Consider the following 25,288-nt stretch of genomic DNA (forward strand, 5'->3'; position numbering starts at 1 on the left):
TTTAATTTTAAGCTTTACAAATGGACTATTACATTCCGCTTGTTAAACATGAACTATGAGCACCCTGACAGAATGCAAATGTTTCTGTTAACAGCATGGCCTTGTTGTGCCTTAGATGGAGAGGCTTTACTTTTATTGTGGCATTTCTTGGTCAGATTTCAGCCTACTTTTTTAGATGAAGATGAAATATTTTAAACTAGGAGGAGGGCAAATAATGTTCTTTTTATAACCAGATTCTGGGTAAGTAAAAACTCGACTAAGACCATTTATAGGGATAAAGACCCACAACTCAGTTTGCTAAACTCCGAAGAAGTAAGGGGAAAGATATTATATTGTGGAATATGATATTAAATTAGCACTGCTCAGATTATGTTAGAGACTCATTTACATTTAATAATACAATACCTCCCAGTTCTCTTGGAATCAGCATTCATAGAAATATGCAGAATTGAGTCTGTTGGTAATTGACCCTGAAATCATAAGCAGAGCAAATCACCAAAACATCAGCAGTGGAAAGCTTGTGCTTGAGTGGTTTTTGTGTACTAGAATTCCTGCACTCCTATCAATCAACATGTTAACATCACAGTTTCAATAGTCCCAGCACTATGACTTAAGAGAATATGGTGTGAGGTTAAAATTTCACCCAGGATCTCAATTTACTACCTATACATGGTATACATTCCTTTATACAAACATTTTCCTAAAATTATTCGGATCATTTTATTTTTAATACTTTAAAGGCTTTCTGTCTGAAGGAAACCTGTAGAAACTCCCCTTCTTCTTCTTAGAAGGTAATGGAACCTTTTGTACAGTAAATCATTACCATTAACTCATTATGCTGCACACCTTAAACATACACAGTCCTGAATGTCAGTTATACCTCAATAAAACTGAAAATAAGTCATTACTGCCTCACTTTTCACTTGCTTAAATCAAAAATGTATTTACTGAATTCCATGAGTGTTATGCAGTGAGTTACCTACATGTATGCTATTATTGATTGTTAATTCCACTTTCAGTCTCAGACTGAAAGAAACCATTACCTTACATGGTCAAGAAACCATGACCCCAAGTGATAATTTAAGATTTTTTTAAAAGTGAATTAAACATTTTATGAAATGAACAAATCTAACCTAACCTTATAGCAAGTAATATTTACCCCATATTCTTAAGAATAAAAGTGTGTGTAGAAATATGAGTTGTGGGTATATAATTCCATCGTCTCACCAAGTAGCACTTGCTCTTTCCTTTATATACTAAGGTGCAATACGTAAACCTGTCATAGTAGATGTACTTGTTTTATCATCAGTCATTGTCTTTAGACATATATGTTTTTAGACAGAATAATATACTTTTGGCGACACTCCTAAAGACCATTGGTTTGATTTTCTTCCTTTCTTCTCTGTTGCTCTGTAGCCAATATTCCAGTTCATCTCCCATGATATCACCAAGAATGTAGTTAAAGACTGGCAAATACACAGGTGTTTTGTCACTTTTTCGTATCCCCTCCTCAGTTATTCATTAAGGTAATGGCACTTTGTGATGTGTAATTTCTGGATTTATGACCCATTCTCGATAAGCGTGAAACCAGACTGCGTGTGCATCTTTGATAAGGTTCTAATTGGATAGCGGTGACCTTTCTGAATGTAATTCAAGGAGGAAGATTAAAAAGCAGTTCAGGAACTGACAGATTTAGGACAATAACGTATGAATTCGGCTCTGCTGGCAGGCAAGAGATGTAAGCAGTGATAAATTAGAGGCCGACCAAACAGGCTAACTGAATGATTTTTTTTTTTTTTTTTATTTCTGCTACATCCTTGGGTAAAACTCTATTGCAGAAATTGTGCTAACATTACTATATCCCCCTACTTCTGTGTTTACTACTTGTTTATTCATTGCAGAAGCTAGCCAGTTATTCAGTTAATGTAGTTTCAAATGTTTGAAAACCACATTCTCAATTAAAAGTATAGGCTCCAGTTAGAACACTAGTGCATTCTTATAAATTGAAGTTAGTGAGTATTTGGAAAAGCTACCTAAATTCATAAAAACTTCTCTCGTCATCCTCCTCTTCCCTTCTCCTTCCTTCTGTCCTTTTCTCACACAAGTATGTAAAGCATTTTAAAAATATCCATGTGTATAAACACACTCAGATTTTAAACAGTTTTATCTAATTTTAAAGGTTTAAATTTAAATTTAAAGATGAATTCTAGAAGACAGTCAATCTAATCAGGACACACAAATAATATTCCTATGTATTTGATAGTCTTAAATTCTTCATATCTTCCACTTTGAATGTACAGTGGAAATATGCTTGTATAGACAAGTATATTTAATTATGCATACTTGCATACAAATATATTTAATTATATATTTAAAGGATAAGAAGAGATACACGCAACACATGTCTTCAGAGAACAATAGACTGAGATTTTTATCCTCTAAAGTGATACTTCTCCTAAGAAGTTGTAACATATGATAAAACCTAACCTTATCTATTACTATAATAGAAATGTTAATAAAAAGTTAACTTTTTACAAATTAAAAATTATAAAGACTAAACATACCTTTTCCACATGTTTTTGTAATGTCTGACTTCTTTGCTATCGGAGCCTGTTGCTTATACACATAGAATACAGAATAAATTGTCCAGTTGCAGGCAAGTCAGTTCTTGGGCCTCCCTAAGGGGATTAACAGAGGAAAGAGTTCTCTCCCTTTACTTCTTCCATACACATGGCTGCCTCCAAAGCACAGGGTTTATCTATTCTGCATTTGCCTTTAATGAAGAGGAGAAGACAACTACATTTTCCAAGGGCGAGAGTTGGGTCGGGGGTTAAGTGTGTACATAGAGAACGTATTCTGGTCTCACCATAACTCAGGAATGTGTTGCTTGTACAGGTGAGAAGTATGTTTCCCAACACTCCGTGCAGGGCTTGGCCTCTGGCAGTCACTATGTCAGTGGAAAATAAAATGAGTAAGGCCAGGAGAAATGAAGTAACTCACCTAAAGTTACACTAATTGAAACTAGACAAAAACAGATCTGGATCTGGGCTCCGTGCATCTTAACACAAGAAGCAAACAAAACAAAAAACAGCAAACTTCTAGCTATATTATGTTATGAAAATTTGCAATTCACCTCCCAGACACCATATTTTAAACAACAGCTTTTTTGAGATGTACTTCATATACCATACAACTCTTCCATTCAAAATTTCAGAGATCACTTTATATTTTATACCTATCATAAAATTGGTATGACATACCGCTTTTTTCCTTAGCTGTGTTTAATACCTGCTCATGGACTGAAGACCTTTATGTTTTTAACCTAAATAAAGAAAACAGGAGGCAAAGTATATTTTCTCCACTTGAATCCAATAGTGCATATTTCTGATATATTCTTGATACCTAAATATTATTATTCTTACAGGATTTCTCTGGCATTCACCATTTCCTGGTTTATTTACTGATTAATTGATTGATTCATTGATTGATTGATTTTTTATTCATCATCTTGGTGCCCTCTCCCATGACAGATTTGGACTATTCCTAGAAGCATTAATTCACACCCTTTCTAGACTTCTTGCTACTTCATTCCACTCTGTAAATGTATTGACAATTAAATGGTTCTAAAAAATTTACTTCCTTCATGACACTTTGCTGTTCTTAAAGCATGCTTTCGGTTAGAATAAGTTAAAAAGAAAGATCGACCTTCAATGATGGACATCAATGCCCTAAATTATATGATCTCACTTTACTTATGCAACCCTTAACATTTTATAGTTCCTATCAGGAAACCTTCTCTATGTAAACCAAACCCCTTAATCTCTCATTTATATTAATGTTTATTTCTGACTCTGTGGCATTTCTTAGTTGTTTAACCAGTTTACCCTCCATTTTCCTTCTCTCTTAAATATGGCCCAAGATAAAAATTAAATTGTAGTTTCTTTATCTAGCTTTACTGTCCCACAAATCTAGATCGTGTTGACCCTTTCCTCCTTTGAAATTCTATTGAATTTACAGGTTTTTTTTTAATATAAGTTAACTTTTGATAGTCTATGGTACTATATTTTTTTCTGAGTATTTCATATATGGACATATTGACTCTCTAAAAAAATTTAAATTTCTGAAGAACATGTTCTATGTATGATTGCTCTCATGGAAGCATTCTCCTCAGCATGTTCTGCTTAAAACAATACATTTTAATTCGTTTATACTATACATAAATATGCAAATACATATACATATCACCTTGTTTGAAAAGAAAAAAAGGTTTAAAACTACTTAAACTTTGTAAAGTTTGAAAAGAATATTGAATCACATATAGTAATTCATATTTGAGTGGACTCTACAGATGAAAAATATGGCAAGATATTTGGCACTGGAGTCATAATATGAAGTTGTATCACTAATTTTTAGGTAGTAAAAAAAGCTAACTGGGGGGAGGTGGTAGAAGTAAACAGAATTTTAATGAATTCCAATATGCATGCTTTTATGATAAACTTAGATGTAATTTGGTCCTCAGAGTCAGGCCTTAAATACTAGTGATAGTGGAGTAATTATTTATTAATGCCTTGCTCAGTGGAGCATGATGATAAAAATGGGCAGTAGATAGAGACTTCTTTGAGCATTTTTTTCGTCTCATTTTAATGTCTCTACATGTAAAAATATGGATCATGTTAGGAAGCTGTCAGTGGTCCTGATACGTTTATCTTTTGACATTTCTTTTAAATATTAATATCATATATAATGAAAGTGCTTTGATTCAAACTGTAAATAAAATGGGAAGTTCCTTGGATTTAATAGTTTAGAGTCCGGAATCTCTGCAATACTTATCTCAAGAGTGACTAATGTACCTTAGCTGGATCAACATGGGCTACGTGGATAATGTAGAGACTATTTCTCCAGGAGCTAGGAAGTCAAAAAAAAAAGTTCTTAGTGAAAGGGATTCATGATCCTTTAACCTCTCAGGAAATATTAAGATAAAATAACATTAATACTTATTCAAGGGAGCCATGTTTGAAAATTGAACATTTTGTCTATAACAATTATGGATGTTTTAATTTTCAAGAATATTACTGTGTTTCTTATAGCTAATTTTCTTAAATAGAATTAATTACCGCATTTTAACGGATATGCATTTATATGGCATAAAGATCTCTAAATTGTTTTAGTGCTAAAATACTGAGATAGTATTTTAAAATGTTAATAAAACATTGCTTACGCTTTTCCCAGTTTCAAAATATCTCCACATGCTCTAAAAGCAGGCAGATTATAGACCCATGAATGATTTTTTTAAAATTAAATATAACAGGGTGGTACTTTTCATGGTTCAAAGATATCATTTTTCGGCTTCCATCACCCATCAACTGAATGAGATAATTGATGGAGAGACCTGAAATAAATATGGCATCAAGTTGTGTTAATTTAAGTGTTGATAGAAAAAGATGCTTTCTACACATACAATAAACAACCTAACAACATTTTTTTTTCTTATTAGTATTTTTCATTGTAAAAGTAATTTAAAAATCTAATAACAGTCTATGGTCATGCTACCCTGAACAAGCTTGATCCCGTCTGATCTCAGAAGCTAAGCAGGATCGGGCCTTAATAGTACTTGGATGGAAGACCACCTCGGAAGACCAGGCGCTGTAGGCATAAAAAATAAAAAATACGGGATTGTAAACTGACAAGGTCGTTGCAATCCGTGAGGTCAACTAAGGGTTGCCTCGCCTAAAAAATAAAAAATAAATAAAAAATAAAAATCTAATAACATGCTTATCTATTTGTTGGTGTGTGCAGCATGACATTTATTGGTTGTTTCTATAAAATTCTGAGGAAAAGGCAGTAGTTCGGGACTTTTGGAATCTCGAGTTTCTGAGTTAACTCTCTTATGCACTTATCTGCTGAAGGTAGTGATTAAAAAGCATAGACTACTGCTGTTCAGGTCATCTAAAATTTTGATTCCTGCTACTTAAATGTTATAGGGTAAATAACATTACCTCTCTTACAAGCTGCAAACACACAGCCTGCTGCAGTGTCAGGAAGCCAGAGAAATCAAAGAGCCACCTACTGACCCTCCCTATTGTCTGGGCTTGTCTTCTTCTATCAGTAGTGTGCCACAATCAGCAAGATACACATGTACCTCCTGCCTGTTCTGGTTTGGCAGCCCCCTGATCCTTGCACCTGTTTGCTTATACATGAGCTGTGTATGTTTGAATTTAAATAGACGCAGGGGGTGGGGCAAAGAGGGAAGAAGGGCTATGGCTCTGTCAGAAGCAGTTCCTTACTGCGTGCAGCAGAGCACAAACCATCTAGTAAGGAGATGAAGAGTCATGATCAGACAGTATTGGTTCATAAACAATGAACTTTCTCTGTGGGAATAATTTTTATTTTTCTTTTAGAATTGAATGGTGAGGTCCAGTTAAAACAAGATTAATACACATTTTGGTTGTCTTAACTTCAATTAACTACCTAGAGAATTATAAATATGATGATGAATTGTGTTACCTGGGGACTTTTGTAAAGTTACATTTTTCTAAAAACTTCAAATGATGCCATCATATAAAGCAATTAGTCTGATATATCCAAAAATAACATGAAATTCAGGCATGCATACAGGAGAGATTTTTAGTAATTTTATATACTGTGAACTCATATCTATGCTTTAAACAATATGTACCTGTTTATATTAGGTAGTTATTTATCTATCAAGAAACAATACTATTAACTTTCTCTTTCATTATTTACTAAACTGTGGCTTATTAGAATTATTTCCATTCTTGGTTACTAGCTATAGCATCATGCATCCAGTCTTCTAGTCTTTGAATCAGAAGACCAGAAACTGGTTCCTGCTTTTAGTATTTCTTAGTTCTGTGATCCTTGGGTGGGTTATTTAGTCTGCCCAAGGCTCAGTATGTTCATCTGTGTAAAAAAGTAGTGGTACCCATTTGAGAGGGCTCTAAAGGGTGGAAATTTAAACATAATAATGTGTTTTTTTTTTAATGTAATATGTTAAATAAATTATATTAGCTAGTGTTACTATTAATATTGATGTTATACACATAAGATTAGTCACTGGTCTCCATAAGATAAAATGCTCAGTTTCATTACTAAATAAACTGTCTTTATAAGGACAAAGTACTTTCAAAAACAAAGTTGTCACCATAATAAAAAAAAGTTCCATAGAAATATTTCCTTTTAGCACAGCTTTGTATGTTAAAATGCTTTAGTGAGGTACTTTACCATCTTATATAATTTACAAAATAATTCCAGGAACTGGGATGAAAAATGGAATTTTAATATAATATAATTGCTAATATTATAATTCATTCTACATTTATTGTGCAAAGAATTAGTGCAAAAAGTATACAAACTGATGTTCTCCTTTTTTCTTTGGATTTTAAAATTTAGTGTTACAACAAAAATGAAATAACTTGGAGAGAGGATCTGACATTTGTAAATACACACTTCCCCACAGCACTGGAACTAAAAGTTATAAAAGATTTATTGAATTTAGGGGATAGCTTGAAAGACTTAAAGCTGTCAGCATTTCACTACCCCATGTGGTTTGAGCAAATGAGCAGCCTTGAACTTTGCAAGCAGAGTTCCAGAGCCTGGGCAGAAGGCAGTGCATCTGCAGGTCCTTGCATGACTAATTTCCTGTCAGAGAGTGATTTTATTATCATTTAAATAAGAATTTATAATAATAGCAGTAAACTTGCCAGATGGCTGAATTAGTAAATTTTAAAAGATATAGGTTTAAAACACTTCTGTGCTTTCTATTTTAATGCCTTCTCTCACTCCTCACCCTATTGCAATCAACTGTTTTGGTTACCACTTTTGATTTATTGATTTTCATCATTCCCATTGATTAAAAAAATTTTAATAATACAATACTGCAATGCATGTTTTAGCATAGGACATATTATGATTCACTGCTAGTTGTTTACATTGGAAATGGGGAAACTCAAATATGAGTAGGCATTTCTGTGTCTTCTGATAATTCCTGCATAAAAATTTTGTTCCTATCTCTGCTTATACATTTAACGGAAGAGAAAAACTACCTGAACTTATTTTCTTTGTGAACACATTTTTAGTGCAACAATAAAGTGAGGATAATCTTAAGGAGAAGTGATTACTGATATTGCAGCTTTTGCAACTTTTCCTAATTGGCAGACACAAAAAATAATTCATATCAGTGGCAGACACAAAAAATAATTCATATCAGATGAGATCCTATAAATATTAAATATTTATTAAATCCTAATTGGCAGACACAAAAAATAATTCATATCAGTGGCAGACACAAAAAATAATTCATATCAGATGAGATCCTATAAATATTAAATATTACTATGTCAAACAAATGCCACTAAACTTGAAGCAAATATTGACTCTTTTTTATAATATAGTTTATGGTTAAATAAATTTAATATAGAATTTTGAACTGCCAATTTAGCTTAATTAAAAGATACAATTTCCTCAACTTCAATGATAAAAATAAAAGTATGTACTGAATCCTCTCCCTCTGTAATTTCTTAAAGGACTGTTTGAGAAAGTTTGGTGCTGGAGTTATAGTTACACAACGATGATTCTGCTGATTCCTTCTGATTTATGTTCTTAAGATCATTACTAACCAAAGTACATTAATTACAAGCTTGGAGACACAATGAACTCTAATGGTATCTTGTAAACGCTGTATGTAGATGGTAGTATTTAATGTGTAATGTAGACACCGTCTAGGGGAATTAGTACCATGCATACTCTCACTAAGCTTTCCTAGTAGCTATCTCCATGCTCAGAAAACTCAACATGTGACCAGTAAGACAACATATTTGTCAAGAGTTCAGTACTTCTCATGAGGTTTCATAATCCCACAGGTCAGTAATGGCTTATAGGGGATTTCTGTTGGCATTAGTCACTTCAGACATCCCTCTCATCCAATTTGCAGCTTGAACTTCCTCACTTACCTATATCTGTTTGCTGCCCAAAAAGCAAACTGTTGAACAACAGCTTTAAGAATAAATTATTAACTCGTTTCCATTCAGTCTTATCCCAGATGTGATCTGTATTAAATATTTGGTGATTAAGGTTTATTCTTATTTTGCTTTTTTTCCCCCTGATTTTGTGATTCTACTGTCAATTAGTTCTCTGGTTCTCATTTTCTTTTTCTCTGAATTCTGTCTATTTACTTCTTATGTGTACTATTTAGGTGTGGTTATAGCTAATTTGTGAAATAACAGGAACATTGGCCCCCAAAAAAGCAAAGCAAAAGAAAATACTTCCTCAGGAAAATGTCACAATTAGATAGTTCTTTCATGTTATTATTATTATTTTTTTTGTTCCTGTATTTTTCATTTTGGTGGATTTGTAATTATTTTTTTCAGCAATGTGAAACAAAAATTAGATGTGGAGGTAAACTCTAAATAGAGAATCATATTATTCTTTTAAAATGAAGAATTTAACTAAACCACTCTAAACTCCCCTGCTGGGCTCAGGCAAGCTGAAATTAATTCAAGACGGCAGATAAAATTTTTAACCGGGGCGAGTGGAGATGACGGATGTGACAGCTCTCAGTTAAAATGTCTTTTAGTGGCAAATGCATGTGTATTAGTCAAGAGATATGACACAACTGTCCTGGGTAAGAGAAAATGAACCAATGACCATTTGCATTGAGAACAAAAGAAAAATAGTAAAATGTAGAGGACAGATGAGTAACTCATTCATGTTTGAGGTCATTTTTTTTTTTAATAATCTTAAAAAGAAGCCATTGAAAGTTAAGAGGAATATTTTCTTTCAAGTGATTTTTTTTTGTCTATATATTAGAAAAAAGGGGGATTTCTAAATAAAATGTCTATTGCCAGAAAAGACAGTTAATGCCTTTATTTTCCCTTTTCTGCAGAGAACAACAGAAAAGTATCTGTAGGTAATCATACTTTAAAGATAGACTGGAAAAACCTTATGAATTCTAAACCCAGATTTGGCTACATAAATGAAATCTTGAAATGAGACTTTTTTTTTTTTTCCCATAAAGACACTGGCTTCCTATCCTTCTAATTCCTTCCCATGGATAATTTCTCATGAAGAAATGCAAACAAAACAAATTTTGACTATCACAAAATGTTATAGAGAATGGAAATTATTTGGAGACTATGGTTGGCAGGATTTAACCATGTGAAAGTCAAGTTTAATTAACTTAGGAACAGATGCTTTTAAGACATAGTAGTTACCAGTTAGAGCTGCAAGTATAAATGAGTTTTTAATAGTATACAGTTTATTTACCAATTAAAATAAAATTGCATTATTATAATTTTGTTATTAGAAGATGTGACAATCTATGCTTTAAAAGGAACACTCAAGTATAAACCTAGAATTTACCGTGTTTTTATCAAAATGAAAGAATCAGCCTAGATGTATTTTGTCTCAAGACAAAAATATATAATTTCCAATTTAGAAGTTAGTTATTTCCCATGATAATTTGTTATCCTCAAAAAAATATATAAGAACATAAAATATTTATTGCAACATTATATGGGCCAAAGGAAAATTATGTATGCAGATATTCAGTGAAGCCAAATGGATTAATAACATGCCACAGAAATAAAGTAATAATTTATCTGGCATATCAGGAATAAGTAGGAATTCCCCATGAAAAGAAGATTGTTTGTATTCAGAGTGAGGTAAGTATATTGCTAGCCTTTTCTTCTCTTACTCTTCTGGAAGATTGCTCTTATATACCAGGTTATTAAAACTTTGAATTTAAGGCTCACAACCTGTACATGCTTCCTAAACTATTTCATCCCTACACATGGCTATAATGATAACCTGCATGCTAATTATTACCAAATATATATCTCTGAGGCAGCCATTCTGTGAAGCTACTCTTACTGTGTATTTCACAACTGTCCTTAAATGTCTCAGGGGCACTTCTAAATACCCAACAGAGTCCTCTTCAAGTACTGCTAGCCCAGGCAATGGCATCCATTTATTTATGTCTCCTTAATTCTCCCCTTTCTTGACCCTCATATTCAATTCAGGACCAAGTCCTATTGATTTTATCTTTAAAAAATCTCTAATAATCCCACTTCTCTCATTTCCATCAACATCCTTCATTTCTCACGTAGACTACTATAATTTCCTTTTAATTCTTGTTCACAATTATAACAGTCTCAACAATCTATCAAAATGAAATCTAGTCATTTTCTAGATTAAATACCTTCAGCAGCTTCTCATTTTTTGAAAGGACTTCCATTAGTTGATTCCTAACTACTTTCCCCTTATTATACCTTGCCCCACCCATGCCTTCTTTTTATGGTTCAGACTCATATTTTAAGTTCCGTAAATTCTTCAAGCTACCTCCTACCCAAGAGCTTTTACACATGGTGTATCTATTGCTTGGAACATTTTTCAGTTCCATCTGCACCTATGTTAACCTCGACTCATCTTTCATATGTCAACTCAAAGGCACATCAGGAAAACCTGCATTGACTATGTTCACCCTGCCCTGCCCCGCATCTAAATTAAGTCACATATGATAACCAATCAAGGCAGCATATGTCTTTCTGTCATTATTAGTTCTCATAGTGGGAAGTTTTTACATATTACTGTTATTAGTTGCTTAATGTCTGCTCTGCCAGTTAGAATACCTTTCCCAAGTATATCAGGATAGTATAACATACCTGCAATTTGAGGAGTCATTTGCTTTTTTTTGTTGTTTATTTTTTTGTTTTTTTTTTTTTTAGTAAAATTGATTAGTGAATATACTTTATACATATGCAATCATTGAGTGAAAGTGCACATAAACTTACAAGTTATTATTTTCAGTTTTGCACTGAAAGTTGACTTTGGTGCTTACTTTAGAAGTAACAATATTTTATATTTATGTATTTATGTGTAGTATCACTCGGTTAATTGACTGCTTTTCAGAATGGTCAAAATGGAGAAAATGAAAAAAAAAGCAAAAAAATAAGAGAGAAATTAAACTTATTCTATTTGCCTGGTTTTCCTTTTTTTTTTTTTTTCCTGGCACATTTTGACTTTCACAAGAATGTGATCAGTCACAGCCTCAAGGTTTCACTCATCTATTTTGCAAAAATGACTCTTCTCTTTCTGATTTCTAGCATAATTGTATGTGGGCAGCTGTTAGCCCGTGCTATTTTGACAGACTACTACTTTGATTTGCTTTTCATATTCTCTTGGATAAATTTGTAATAATCCTTAAGTATTTATATTTTATCCTTATTTACCAATATAAATATCTAATACATCTTTAAATCAGAGAAAAAGACACATTTGCTTTATTTTTCATTCTCTGCTCAGCACAAAACAATGGTATTTTCTTCTATGTCTTGTATTAAAATCTGCACATGCAAATTACATGTTTAGATAAGGTTGAAGGAATTAAGCAACATCAATTGTACCTTTCCATAGTGGGTGTGTGTATGTGTGTGTGTGTGTGTGTGTGTGTGTGTGTGTGTGTATAATTTCTCTTTTGACATGAATCTACTCCTGGTTTCCATAGAATCTCTCCCTCTTAAGTTCTATTTTTTAAACATTTTTTTCATACTCTATTATACACTTATGCTAACTGTAACATCAGCATGACCCTCACATCACATTATTTGAAGATGTGCATTTTTAACAATTTCCTTCACTTTTGCTAGCATTTTTCAGGGTCACTATACAATGATATTTTAGGTATATTCCTATTATTTACTCATTGTATTTATTCAGGAGAGTACATTTGTGCTACAACTATGGACTCTTTTCAGCTGATGACAATTAAGAACCTTCTTGATGCCGATCAGTTTTGTCCTTTACAGTTCAACAATGCAGTTTGCTGTTGATACTGTTAAAATGCACTAGAATAGCAATGTCTCATAAAAATATAAGCAACTCACATAATTTAATGTATTCTAGGAGCCATATTAAGAAGGTAAAAAGAAACAGGTTAAATTAATATTACATTTATTTAATGTAATATACTTATTACAATTTTTAATTTTTATTTAATTTTTATATCATTATGTAATCAGTATAAATGTTACTGAGATTTTTAATTATTTTTTAATGCTGTCTTTGAAATCTAATGCATACTTTACACTTGCAGCACATATTAATTTCAACTAGCCACATTTCAATGCTCAATAGCCACATGTAGCTGGTCTCACCACTTGGACAATGTTGCCTCTAAGAACTTGCTACTCAAAGTGTGCTGCTTGAACAAGGAGTGTCTATATCATGTGCGAGCATTTTAGAGGTGCAGAATATTAGACCCTACCCCAGACCTTCTGGATCAGAAACGTAATTTTAATATAAGCACTATATAACAATTTATCTTCTGGTTAATAGCTCTTTAGATATCAGAAGTCAGCAAAGCATTTTCTCAGATTTGTAACAGGAATTTAATGGGATCAAATTTAAAAATAAAATTCTTAGAGCATAATCTACACTTTAAATGACCTAATGAATTATTTTTGAGACAATATAAGAAATTTAATGTACCTTCTACCATTTTCTAAAGTTGTCTCTTATTTTTTTTTTTTTTGACCTGGTGTTAGTATGACATAAAAGAAATAATTGAGAAACAATAGATACAGAAAAAAAGGTAGGTAATAAGGTATGTTTTTCTGTGTTAAAATAGAAAAGAGATTTGCCTAGCAAAGTGCTTGTTTTAAAATTACTTATTCTGAGAAAATGAGGGAGAGTACTCAACAGACATATGATCAGTTCTCAGTAAATTGTGGATGACTTTGTCATGAAGGCAGACTAATGGCCATCAAATATGCTTATTTCCTAATCCTCTGAACCTGTGAATGTGCTAAGTGACATGGCAAAGGGGACTTAAATTTGTGGATAGAATTAAGATTACTAATCAGCTAATCTTAAAATAGGGAGATTATCTTGAATTATCCAAGTGGGCTCAGTGTAATCACAAGAGACCTGAAAGTTGGAAGAGGGAGGCAGAAGAGGGAATAATCGTCATCTGATGTGAGGACTTGACTCTCATGCTCTCTTTTAAGACAGAGAAAAGTGGCCTACCGCTAATGGAATACAGGTGGATTGTAGAAGCTGGGATGCTCATATAGAGCCTCCAGAAAGCTTGCTAACACCTTCATTTTAGTCCAGAGAGAGCAGTGTCAAACTTTTATCCTATCCATCTCTAAGGCAATAAATTTGTATTGTCAGTAAATTTGTAGTAATTTGTTAACAGCAACAATAGGAAACTAGCATATGTTTATTTTTAATAGAAATCTAACAGACTTACTCTGATCTGTATTCAGGTCAAATTACTAAAACAATTATTTGGAAAGTCACTGATTAACTCTATGCTGTTAAACCCTTTGCGCATTTTTCAGTCTTCACTTTATTTCACTTCTTGGAAGCATTTGGCATAGTTAACTGTTCTATTTGCATTCTTTACCTTCAATGACCTAGCCCTTTGTTGTTTTCCTTTCAACTCTGATCTCTCTTTCGTGGTCTCTTACAGCTCATTTCAGTCCATCTCAATTTCCTTATCTTCTTAATCTAGGAGCTCTCATCTGCATTAACTGCTTTTATTGCCATTTTGTCTAGATAGTACGCAAATATCTATTTTCAGTCTAGACCTCTCTTCTGAGCTCTCTTCCCTATCTGAATCTCTTTTTCTTTGTCTTAAAGATTCTTCAACTCAACATCTCCCAAACTGAACTCATAACTTTCCTGTGAACATGACACCATTCTCCTTCTTTTATATCCAAAGCATCATTGCACCCTACTAATGTTACTTTTAGATATATCTCTGATCGATCCTCTTTATCTCTGCTCTGCCTATATCACCCTAGTCTAGCTATCATCTTTCTCACCTGGATTCCTAAATGACCCACATGCATCCACTCTGGATCATGTTTGTTCTGTTTTCCACATTTTAGCCAGCCATGTTAGAGTGTCACTTTCACTAAGTCACAAGTCTATCTAAAAGTTTCTATTGACTTTAAGATCAGAGCAGAACTCTTACATTGTTATATGATATTCCAGTTCACTAAAATGTTTCAGTAGCCCTAGTAGCAAGTGAAATACCCTCTCCTAAATGTCACTTTAGCACAATTTTAGTCTCAATCATCATTTTTTACTTTAGGCCATAAAGAATAGGAATTGTGACCTTAAAAACACACAAAAATAAGCAATATGAATGAAGATCTCCAAGAATTTTTTTTTTTAATTTTCTCCTCCAGTATTGTCATAAATTGTCCTTTTGGATTGGTTGAGAAAGTGGACATAGGTTCCACCTGGGAAGAAGTGGATGGAGGGTTGATATAGGCTGAGAGATTGTGAAAAATGCAGTCAGATCTGATTTACTTGAGATCATGTTAAATAGTGTAAGATTGTATATGCATATAAGTTTTACATATGTTCCACAGTTAAATTGATGTCAATTGCTAATTTAAATGAACCACAAATATCAGCTGATTTTATATCCACTGCCTAGTTCAGTTGTTAACGTACTGATGTACCATGACATTAGAAAACTATTATTAGTTAAATAAATTGTCTTACGTACTGGTGATTAGAAATTCAGTGGAAATGACATTTTCCTATCTGTTGCAGGTTGATGTAAGAAATTATAACACTTTTTTCACAAGCTTCAGCTGTGTTTGTGCAATAAATTCTTAATATTATTAAATTCTTATAATATTGCAGGCATTTTATTTTATAGCACCTCATTGAATCTTCACCAATTTGTGCTGGTGTTTAGTATTCATTTTTTTTTTTTTTTGATTAGTTAGAACTTATAAAGACCAAGGTAACTAGTGAATTTAATAGAGTTCTGTTTCTAATGTCTGTACTCCATCTTCAGTTTCAATGATTCCCAAAATGTGGTTCCGACATCAGCAGCATCAACATCACTTGAGAACTTGTTAGAAATGCAAATTCTTGGTCCCCACCCCGGGTCTACTTAATCAAAAACTCTGAGATGGAGCTCAGCAGTAGATGTTTTAATAAGCCTTCCAGATGATTATGATACACACTAACTACAGAAAACCACCTTGTTATACTTCTTATAATTCATATATATGACAAGTTCCTAACATCGTATTCTTCTTTGACTCATTAATTTGGGGCCACTAAAGCAGAACAAGCAATGATTCAGTATTTTTTTTTTCAACTTACTAAGTAGGAGATAATAGACTTAATAATTTTGTCCCCAATTATATTTAGGATAACACGTAATGAAAAGGTTCAGATGTCTAAAAATTAATGTTTTTGTTGTAAACTATATTTAACTTCAATGTCCTGTGCTAAAAAGTTTCATTTTATTTCATTATGAAGGCCTAATGATCTCCAAATCCCAAGCTGAATTGCCAAGAAAATAACCTTATAACAAGTTTATACTTGGAGGAGAATTCTTTTGTTCTGTGTGGGAGCAAAGCAATCCTTTTTACACATCTGCTCTACTCCTACTGACGAAGAAAGGGTAAACCCAAAGGCTGTTAGAGTCCGTGGAATGGGGATTTGTTAGCAATTAGTGAAAGGAGAAGAAGCTGTGCATGCTTAGTTTTTGGCATGCCAATCATGAATTAATTTTAATGTACTTGCTGCATTATATTGTAGGTTGAAGAGAACTACTGCTTATGACAAAATACATTCTATGTTCTATAACCAATTCTAAACAGCTTTTGAGACACAGTTTGTATCTACATTAGATATTAACTTTATTTAATTCTGAGGAATAAACATTGCTACTTAGATAATAAATTTCAGTGAGGACATATTTACTAAAATTCTTATGGGAGTTATGGGAGTGAGGTAATAACAGTACATGGGAGAAATCCTGAGCTGTAGCCCTTATTTCCGTTGTCTTTAGCCAAAGCCTTATAATTCAGTTGCTTGACATTAAAAAAATAGGGGAAGAGAAACATATGATTACAACTTGAAATTGTCATATGGAATTAATCTCATTCAATTTACCTAGTTCCTTAAATACTGTCACTAGAAGCATACTTAAGTTTCATTCTCCTCTGTGCTGACCCAGAGATAAAAAATAAGGTTAACAGTGAAAACTTTCAAAAAGATTCAAGTTGGTGGTATGTGATATGAGTTGTACATATGCCAGCACCTGGTATACTCCATGCTCTAACATTGTTTAGAGCTTGGTGATGACCAACAGAGCTTACTAGAACCTTTGTCAGGGTGTATTGGTCTGTCCAGCTCACATGGGAGTGGCTCCTGCTCTCCATGATTGAAGACTATTACTTGCCCTTAAATAACTATGATTTAGAAATCTACCATTCAGTTATTATTGTAGTTCACATTATGAAAAACAGACAGCTCACCATGTGAGATAAGTTAATATATGTAATCGAGAATATTGCAAGTTGAATTCTTTGGAGGAAAAGTGATTGCATACATTAATAATGAATATCATTACTAGTTTACTCATGGCATAAAGAATAGGGCCAAGGGATAAAAATGCATCTCTAGCTTTTGCAACCCAAGAGATGTTTTCATATCTTAGATAATAAATACTTGTAGCAGGTATTAGCGTGTAACAAAAAGTATATGCTAAGAGAGTCCCCCCAGAATAGTTTGTCTTCTGACATGCTGAATTGCCCAGAGGTTGGTGGCAGCTTAATAAAATATGTGAGTGTTCACTATGGAGCTGTTAAGTTATTTATTCCTCTTCTGATACTGCATGCATGAACTGCCACTGTTTGATGTATCACTGAAGAGAATAGGAACTGACAAACAACTCTTTCTTTAGTGGCTGGTCACACTGACAGCGTCAATAGAAAAACACATCATGGGTTCTAAAATGCCACATTTTCACCATTTACCCTGAATAAGACATGAAGCTCTTTAAGGAAAAGCAGTAGTACGTTATCATTAAGGGCCAAATGACAGAGAGACAAGTGTGCTTTGAACTCTCTCAAGTCATCATTCTTAATTTCTCCTCTCCTTATATGGAAGGCCCACCCACATGGGCTCTGAGCAAGGCAGAGACTGTTGCACCTTTTAAAATCTCATTGATAGATTGGTTTCATCAACATCCATCCTGGCTTCTGCCCATTTGGAAAGGCTTCTCTTCTCATTAGGGTCCTGCAATGTCTGCGCTAACATTGTTCTCATGCAAATAGAGTGACACAGAAGATAAGTGCCATGAAAATTCAATTTCCCTCCTAACCATCATTACCCTTTTTCTTTTAGTTATTCCCACTTCAATCTGCAGGAGGTAATGCGTGCAATCTGCTAGTACTTTTGCAAGATGATTACTACATTGTAGTAATGAATTTCCCAGCTATTACACTAGGGGGTGTTTTAGCAGGTTCCTTGGTTTTCCTCATGGGGATTTGGCTGCAATAATAATAATGATAAGAAGAAGGAGGAGGAGGAGGAGGAGGAGGAGGAGGAGGAAGGAAGAAGAAGAAGAAGAAGAAGAAGAAGAAGAAGAAGAAGAAGAAGAAGAAGAAGAAGAAGAAGAAGAAGAAGAAGAAGAAGAGGAAGAAGAAGAAGAAGAAGAAGAATGTAAAATTCAGGGTAGCTCAGATAAATATATTGAAATTATCAAAAAGTGTAAGTTAAGTAAATTGTGTTTTTGAACTGTGGAGAATTCCTACTTGGGCTCAGCTAAAAACAGAGAAGTGGCAGGGCATATTTCAAATTTCCATACTTAATCCTATACTCTAAGTGTCTTCAATAATGGGATTAGATGTGTAAACATTTTCTCACCAATGATATATCATGTTATAGCAATTCTTTGTTTCTTCTGAAATTATCCGTCCTCTCACAACCCTCCATCTTTATTGGTCTGGGAGTTAGCTGTAAGAAAAAAAAAAAAAAAGAAAGAAAAGGAAAGATTAAGGAGAAAAATATAGATTTACCAAAGATAACAGATTTGTATGTGTCTCTTCACCTCAAATATAGAATGTGAATTATACTTTCTCTGATGATTACTCTTTTAATAATAATTATGGAAGGCAATCATACAAAGCACACCTTTTAATGTCTTTTATAGAAAATTTATTTCCTAAGTAGAAATGTGCTTTCCCACTGATTAGGAAAAGTCCTTTACATATGGTGTCATTTTACGTATGAAGGGGACTGAACTGAAAGTTTTTACAATTTTTAAAATATTTGAAAAATATTGGCACAGTTATTTTCTATAAAGTTTGTCTTGGAACATACTTTTTTCTTACAAACTATGAACCTATTTTGAAAAAGTGAATGTATTTATGCTATTCTATCTACATGATCTTGAGATATTTTCATTTGGATTAATGCATCAAATGCATTAGCCAATTTTTTTTATTACTGAAATATAGTCATTTCATAAATATATCCCCAAAAGTTGAAGATGTTTATACAATGACAAAAAGAGAGAAGTCAAGTTATTTTTTTCTAAGTTATTTCATTCTATAAACATATATGTAATAATTCAGTAATTAGGATAAAACTTTAGAATATGGGGCACTCCATGCAGTTTTGATATGGACTGTTGCCAACATGTGGTACAGAAAATTATATTTGAACTACAGTTTTAGTACTGCTGCTTCAAGTTAGACACTGAGCATATAATTACCGCATTCTTGGCATATAATTACACAAGAGTTACTATTTATGTTGACCTTGAGAAATACTGATACTGTAATTTTAAACTAAAAAAGTAGAATGTGAATGTGAAATTCTTTGTTGATTTTGAATGCCTTATCATGTGAGTTTGGCCTCCTGGAGAATAATAGGATATGTAAAGTGTTATTAAAACATTTTTTATGACTTGTCAACTGGTTCCACAGATAGGTGAAAGAAGAAGTATCCAGTGGTTTGGAAGAAGCTGCTAATTACAACTTTCTCTCTCTCTGTAAGCTTCATGGTGTGCACTTCTCAGAAAGATAGAGCCAATGGAACAAGACTGCCTAGGGCATCTTGGTCCCCAGGGATTTTAGCTATTTGTTTAGGTGTTGAGAAACAACACATTATGACCACAATTATAATTATGTATTTGGAACTGGATTTTTGTATCTACACCACAGAGTTCCATCTTCCATAAAATACAACTTCAGCACCATTTTTATGATGGTTCATTTGCATATGGAGCTGGGACTATTCAAATATAGGCTTCATTTAACTATGATGCACTATTGTTAATTATATTTAGTATTATATGTTCCCAGTGAACATTCTTCAAGCAATGTTTCAATTCCTTAAGGATAAATATGTGTATATAGTCTTTAGTTGATATTAAAAGTATAGTTAAATGATCATAAATTATTTCCATTTTAGACTAATATACCACCTTCATACGTTTTTTTCATGATGTAATGAAAGTAAAGTAGTTGAACTTTATTTAGATAGTGATTCCATAGCAATTTGTTTTTGTTTTATAAATAATAGCCCAAAGATTCTATTTTTGACTCTTCTTAAGAAATTAGATTTAGAAATTAAGAAATCAATTTGAAAATTAATACGTTAGCTTTCATTTCCTCCCATGTACATTCTGAAAATGTATTTTCTTCTTTTTGTCTCTCTATGGCATACAGCAATTATTCATTTTCCCTTATTCTGTTCTGAATCCTTTCTTTTCTTTCTTGCCCCATTCTGTCATTTTTCTTTACTGAAACATGTAGTTTTCTTTCTGGACAAGAATATTCCATATGATTGTCAATTTAGTAATTTCTTCTAAATCATACGCAAATTCATGATGTGAAAATAATGTGAGGATAGAACTTCTCTGCTGCAAATTCAGTGATACCAATAATGTGTTTAAAAATAATCACTTTCTAAAGAAGATGTAGATGTAATTCATCTGTCCCCAAATTCAGTGTGTAAAAATTTGAGAGGTAAGCTCACTATGTTTTAACTTGATACATTTACAAACTTTTTAAGTCACAGCTCTCCGGTATTACCAAAAATAGAATATATGGCAGAAATGCATTCTCTGTGAAAACATGATAGCTAAAAAGGAAAAAAAAAACTAATAATAAAAAGGTTAAGCATAAATATTATGTCCATACCAGTAGTAACAACCTGATATATACTTATACTACATTTTATTTTCATAGTTTAACTTTTGAAGTTATTGGGAACTTGAAATATATAATTTCAGTTGGAAGATGCATATTTAAATAACACATAGCTTAACAAATATGGACCCTCATATTTAGATGTCTTCTATTTGGTGAATGATTATGCAAGTATTGTATTAATAAGAAAAGCTACCATTGTCTTCTGCATTTAATTAAAATAACTTTCAAGCAGATAAACAACAGTGTTTCCATAGGCAAGATCCAAGAAGTACCATCTTATGGATGCCAAGTTTAGTGTCTTAATGAACTCCTGAAACATTGCTTATGGAAACAGTATACACCTGCTTGTGTGTCACTCTCTCCCTGATTCAAAGCCATATGGCATAAAATATTAAAAAACAATTTCACTCTTATATGAATTAAATAACTTATCTTTTAATAACAATACACATTTCCCTTTTTCTCTAGTAAAACCTGAAAAGGATTTAAAGCATTGGGCCAGAAGGAGTGCGTGTGCGTGTGCGTGTGCGTGTGCGTGTGCGTGTGTGTGTATGTGTGTGCGCGCGCGCGCACGCATGGTGTGGGCAGGAGGAGATGGGTTGGCAGTAAAGGTGGGAAAGACTCAAAATCATCTAATTCAGGAGTTTGGAGTATTCTTTGGAGATTTCAGGAAAGTTGGTGTTAAAATTTTGCTGCTTTTAAATCTGTACAACATTTCTATATTTCCCGATGTCAACGATCTTCACTAGCTTTTAAAATGTATACAATTAAGGTATTCTTCTTGCCATCTGAACATGCTATTGGAATAAAGAACTCCATAGAGAGATTTTATAAATGTTGCTTTACATTATATGAATCATCCATAAATTTCTGTGAATGAGAGTTAATTGTTGCTGTAAGGCAAATTCCTAGGTGATTCTGCCAGTAGTCTCCTAATTATTAAACTGTTAATTTACAGATATTTCAGTAATCCAATGGCATGCATTTTGTTCTAGGCCACTCATTTCACCATGGTGTGTATTTTAAAACTCCTTATTCACAGAGGTCATTTATATTTGCTATTTTCTTTCGTAGCATCCTGTCATTTCACATTAAAGCATTTATCACATTTGAAATCATATCTGCATGTTTATTTGTTTAATTGTTTAGTTAAACAATTATAAATCATACAGATCCAACATAAATTTGAGCTCTTATTATGTTCCCCAGATCATCCCTAAGCAATAGGTGTAAGTTGGTGAGGAAACAGAACTGTCAGTCAAGTTGAGTAAAACTTATTTCTGGCATAGCCAAAAATATATATCTTTTTTTGAAGGATGGACAGATAGCTAGACAGACATATGTATAAATAAATATAGATATATTTGTGTGAACACATAATTCTCTTCTTAAGATCTAACATATCTGAATCAACCAGATATTTCATTGATTCCCCACTGCACAGGAAAAATCTGATAAAGAAGATCCACACTAATACAGAAACATATATAGATAAAATGACATGTCGATATCAATATCTTGGTTGTAATATTGTACTATACTTTTTGCGAGATGTGATCATGGTGGAAACTAGATAATGTGTACATGGCATTGCCCTGTATTAATTCTTATAATTGCATATGAATCTACAAATATCTTAAATAAAAAGTTTAATGAAAAAGCTTATGTTACATTTGTGTAATAATTTCACCAGATGTAGACAGTGAAAAATAAGATAACTCTTTTTATTATTATTTTATCATTTTTTGACAAAAACTTTTTATTATTACTTTGGATATTGGGGATATCCCATGTCTATAATTTGCACATTTAAAGAATTAGGCTAGGCTGGGAGAAATTTTAAAAATCAATTATGTCTGCTAATACATGAATTTTCCATATTGCTTGATTCCTAGGTTTTTGTAAATTTTAATTTAAGTATAATAGCCATACATAAAGTAATAAAGATCATAAGTATTCAACCTGAATTTTACAAATTGAACACATCTATGTAACCTGCACCTACATCAACAAGTACACCAAGAAATCTCTGTCCTGACTTTTGACTCCATAGATGAGTATACTTTTTACCCACTTTTTTGTTTTGAACAATTTCTGTGTATAGAAAGTCCAAAGAGTTGTGTAAAAACAATCATTACCCTTCATATAGATGTAATATTTGTTAATATTTTGCCAAAGTTTTTATACATATACATACCATTTAAAAGCTACTTGCTGATGATGACACTTCACCTCTAAGTATTCCATCATATATCTTCTAAGAATAAGAACATTTTCTTACATGATTTTGATAAAATTGTTCATCTTCAGGAAATTTAATACCAGTATAACACCGTTATTTAATAAGTTGTTCAAAATCTGATATCTTCAATTGTTCTGGTGATATACATCATAATTTTTAACAGAAGATTGAATTCAGGATCAGGTATTGCTTTTAATTATTATCTCCCTTGACTTTCCCTTTTTTTATATTGTGAAAGTTTTCCAGCTTTTTTTTTCTTTTACAACACAGAAGTTTTTTAAAGAGTCCAGGCCAGTCATTTTATAGGAAGATGTCTCATATATATTTATGTCTTACAAAAAAAGTTACAAATTTGGGTTCATTACTATATATGATACTTTAAAAATTCTTTCTTTTGTTAGTGCAGTTCAGCATCTGGTCCACGTTAGGCAATAAATAGGTGATCTGTTAAAAACTGCATGGACTTGGGCTAGTTTGTTGGCAATTTTAGATGTTAAATTTTTCATCTTTGGAATTAATTTTTTGAATTACTTCTATGGCTAAAATGTATTATGTTTATTTAAACATTGTATTTGACCAAGATACTATATTTAAAATTATTACCACAAAATAGAAAATCATATCAATGCTTCATCATCTAATACTTCGGGCAAAGGAGCAATTAGTCCTACCATCTTATGAATGTTATCTATGGTTACCAAAGAATTTCAGAATATTCCAGATTGAATTTATATTCTAAAAATTTGATACACTTGTTTAATTTAAACTTCTAAACTATTAAAACATTTTTTGAAGAGCTGGCTGGTCTTGCTGCCAAATACACTTTTTTTGTCATATCCTTCTCAGTTTACTTGGGAACTTTTTTTTTTTCCTTGAATTTCAAGCAGATAAAGAAAGGGCTACTGGAGTGAGAGTTAAACTGATATATGTATTATTTTCCTATGCATTTAATTTCGTAAGTATATATATATGCTTTTCTATACTCTTCAAAAATTATTTAAATTTCTGATTAATATTAGACCTTAGGAAAATCTGATAAAGTTAGATAAGATTAAAAACACACATTTTCTCTTGTGGAGTACATGGATATTGTTACAATAGTGGATACTTTAAAAAAATATATGACATATAACTCTTGGATCTTCTCACTTCACAATTTTGTTATATTTTTATGGAAGGTCCTATGCCACTTTCATCAGAGTTATTGGAGTATAGAACCTTCTCTTTAATTGTCTACAAAGAGATATGACATGATGTTTCTCTGCTGCATTAACTTTATTGTTCCATGTTAAATATTAACATGGCAAAACTCTGAGCCTGTAAATGTGGGACTTGTCTTCATCTTGGTCAGAGAAATGAAATTTGTAATTCAAATGAGAAAAGATAATGAACTTAATGCAGAGCATGGAAAAAAATGCAGTGTGCCAATTTGGTGCTTATAAGGTTGATTTTAAACATCCTCATTAAGGTATTGATTGTGTTTGTTTAGTAAAGCTGAGAGTTCAGTGAACTCCTCAGTATCTTGGTATTCCATCATACCGAGGTCTCTACAACAATCAACCTTCCGTGCATTTTACTTAACATACCCCCTGTCCCAAATACATGATCAATTTAATGGCAGAATGGTTTTGTAAGCAGTATGATTCTTAACCTTTATGCTATTCTTTGTCTTCAGAAATCTTATTATGACAGAGAACATCATGACTGTGTACAGTTTAAAAAATATCACTATGCAATCTCCCCTTTTTTAATGATGTTATCTGGTCTCCATGGGGGAGCATTGGTCTACTTAATTCCATTTGTAAAGTTATATCTTTAAAAACTAGCAGGAAGAATAGGAAATATCAATTGTGATTTGAAATTTCTCTTATTTTTCCCATTTCCCTCACCCTAGAGTGCCAGACAATGGAGCTATTTGACCTGGCTTTATTCCTCCCACTTACTCTCATAGTAATATATTTATATCACATTATAGTATAATTAATATCACTTTCTTGCCTTCTCATTAGAATAGTATATCTTTATAGCACATACCTTTTTTTTTTTTTTT

At 32.5% G+C, this 25,288-nt stretch overlaps 1 protein-coding gene and 1 pseudogene across 4 annotated transcripts in view; both read left to right on the plus strand.

Annotated features, from left to right (window-relative positions):
- Positions 1–25,288, plus strand: part of ROBO2 (roundabout guidance receptor 2) — a 552,049-nt gene that overhangs the window by 96,323 nt on the left and 430,438 nt on the right. The gene's annotated exons all lie outside the window — the stretch shown is intronic.
- Positions 5,534–5,652, plus strand: LOC112474466 (annotated as a pseudogene).

This window comes from Pteropus alecto, unplaced genomic scaffold, assembly GCF_000325575.1.
Source record: "Pteropus alecto unplaced genomic scaffold, ASM32557v1 scaffold239, whole genome shotgun sequence".
In the NCBI taxonomy this organism is placed as follows: Eukaryota; Metazoa; Chordata; class Mammalia; order Chiroptera; family Pteropodidae; genus Pteropus; species Pteropus alecto.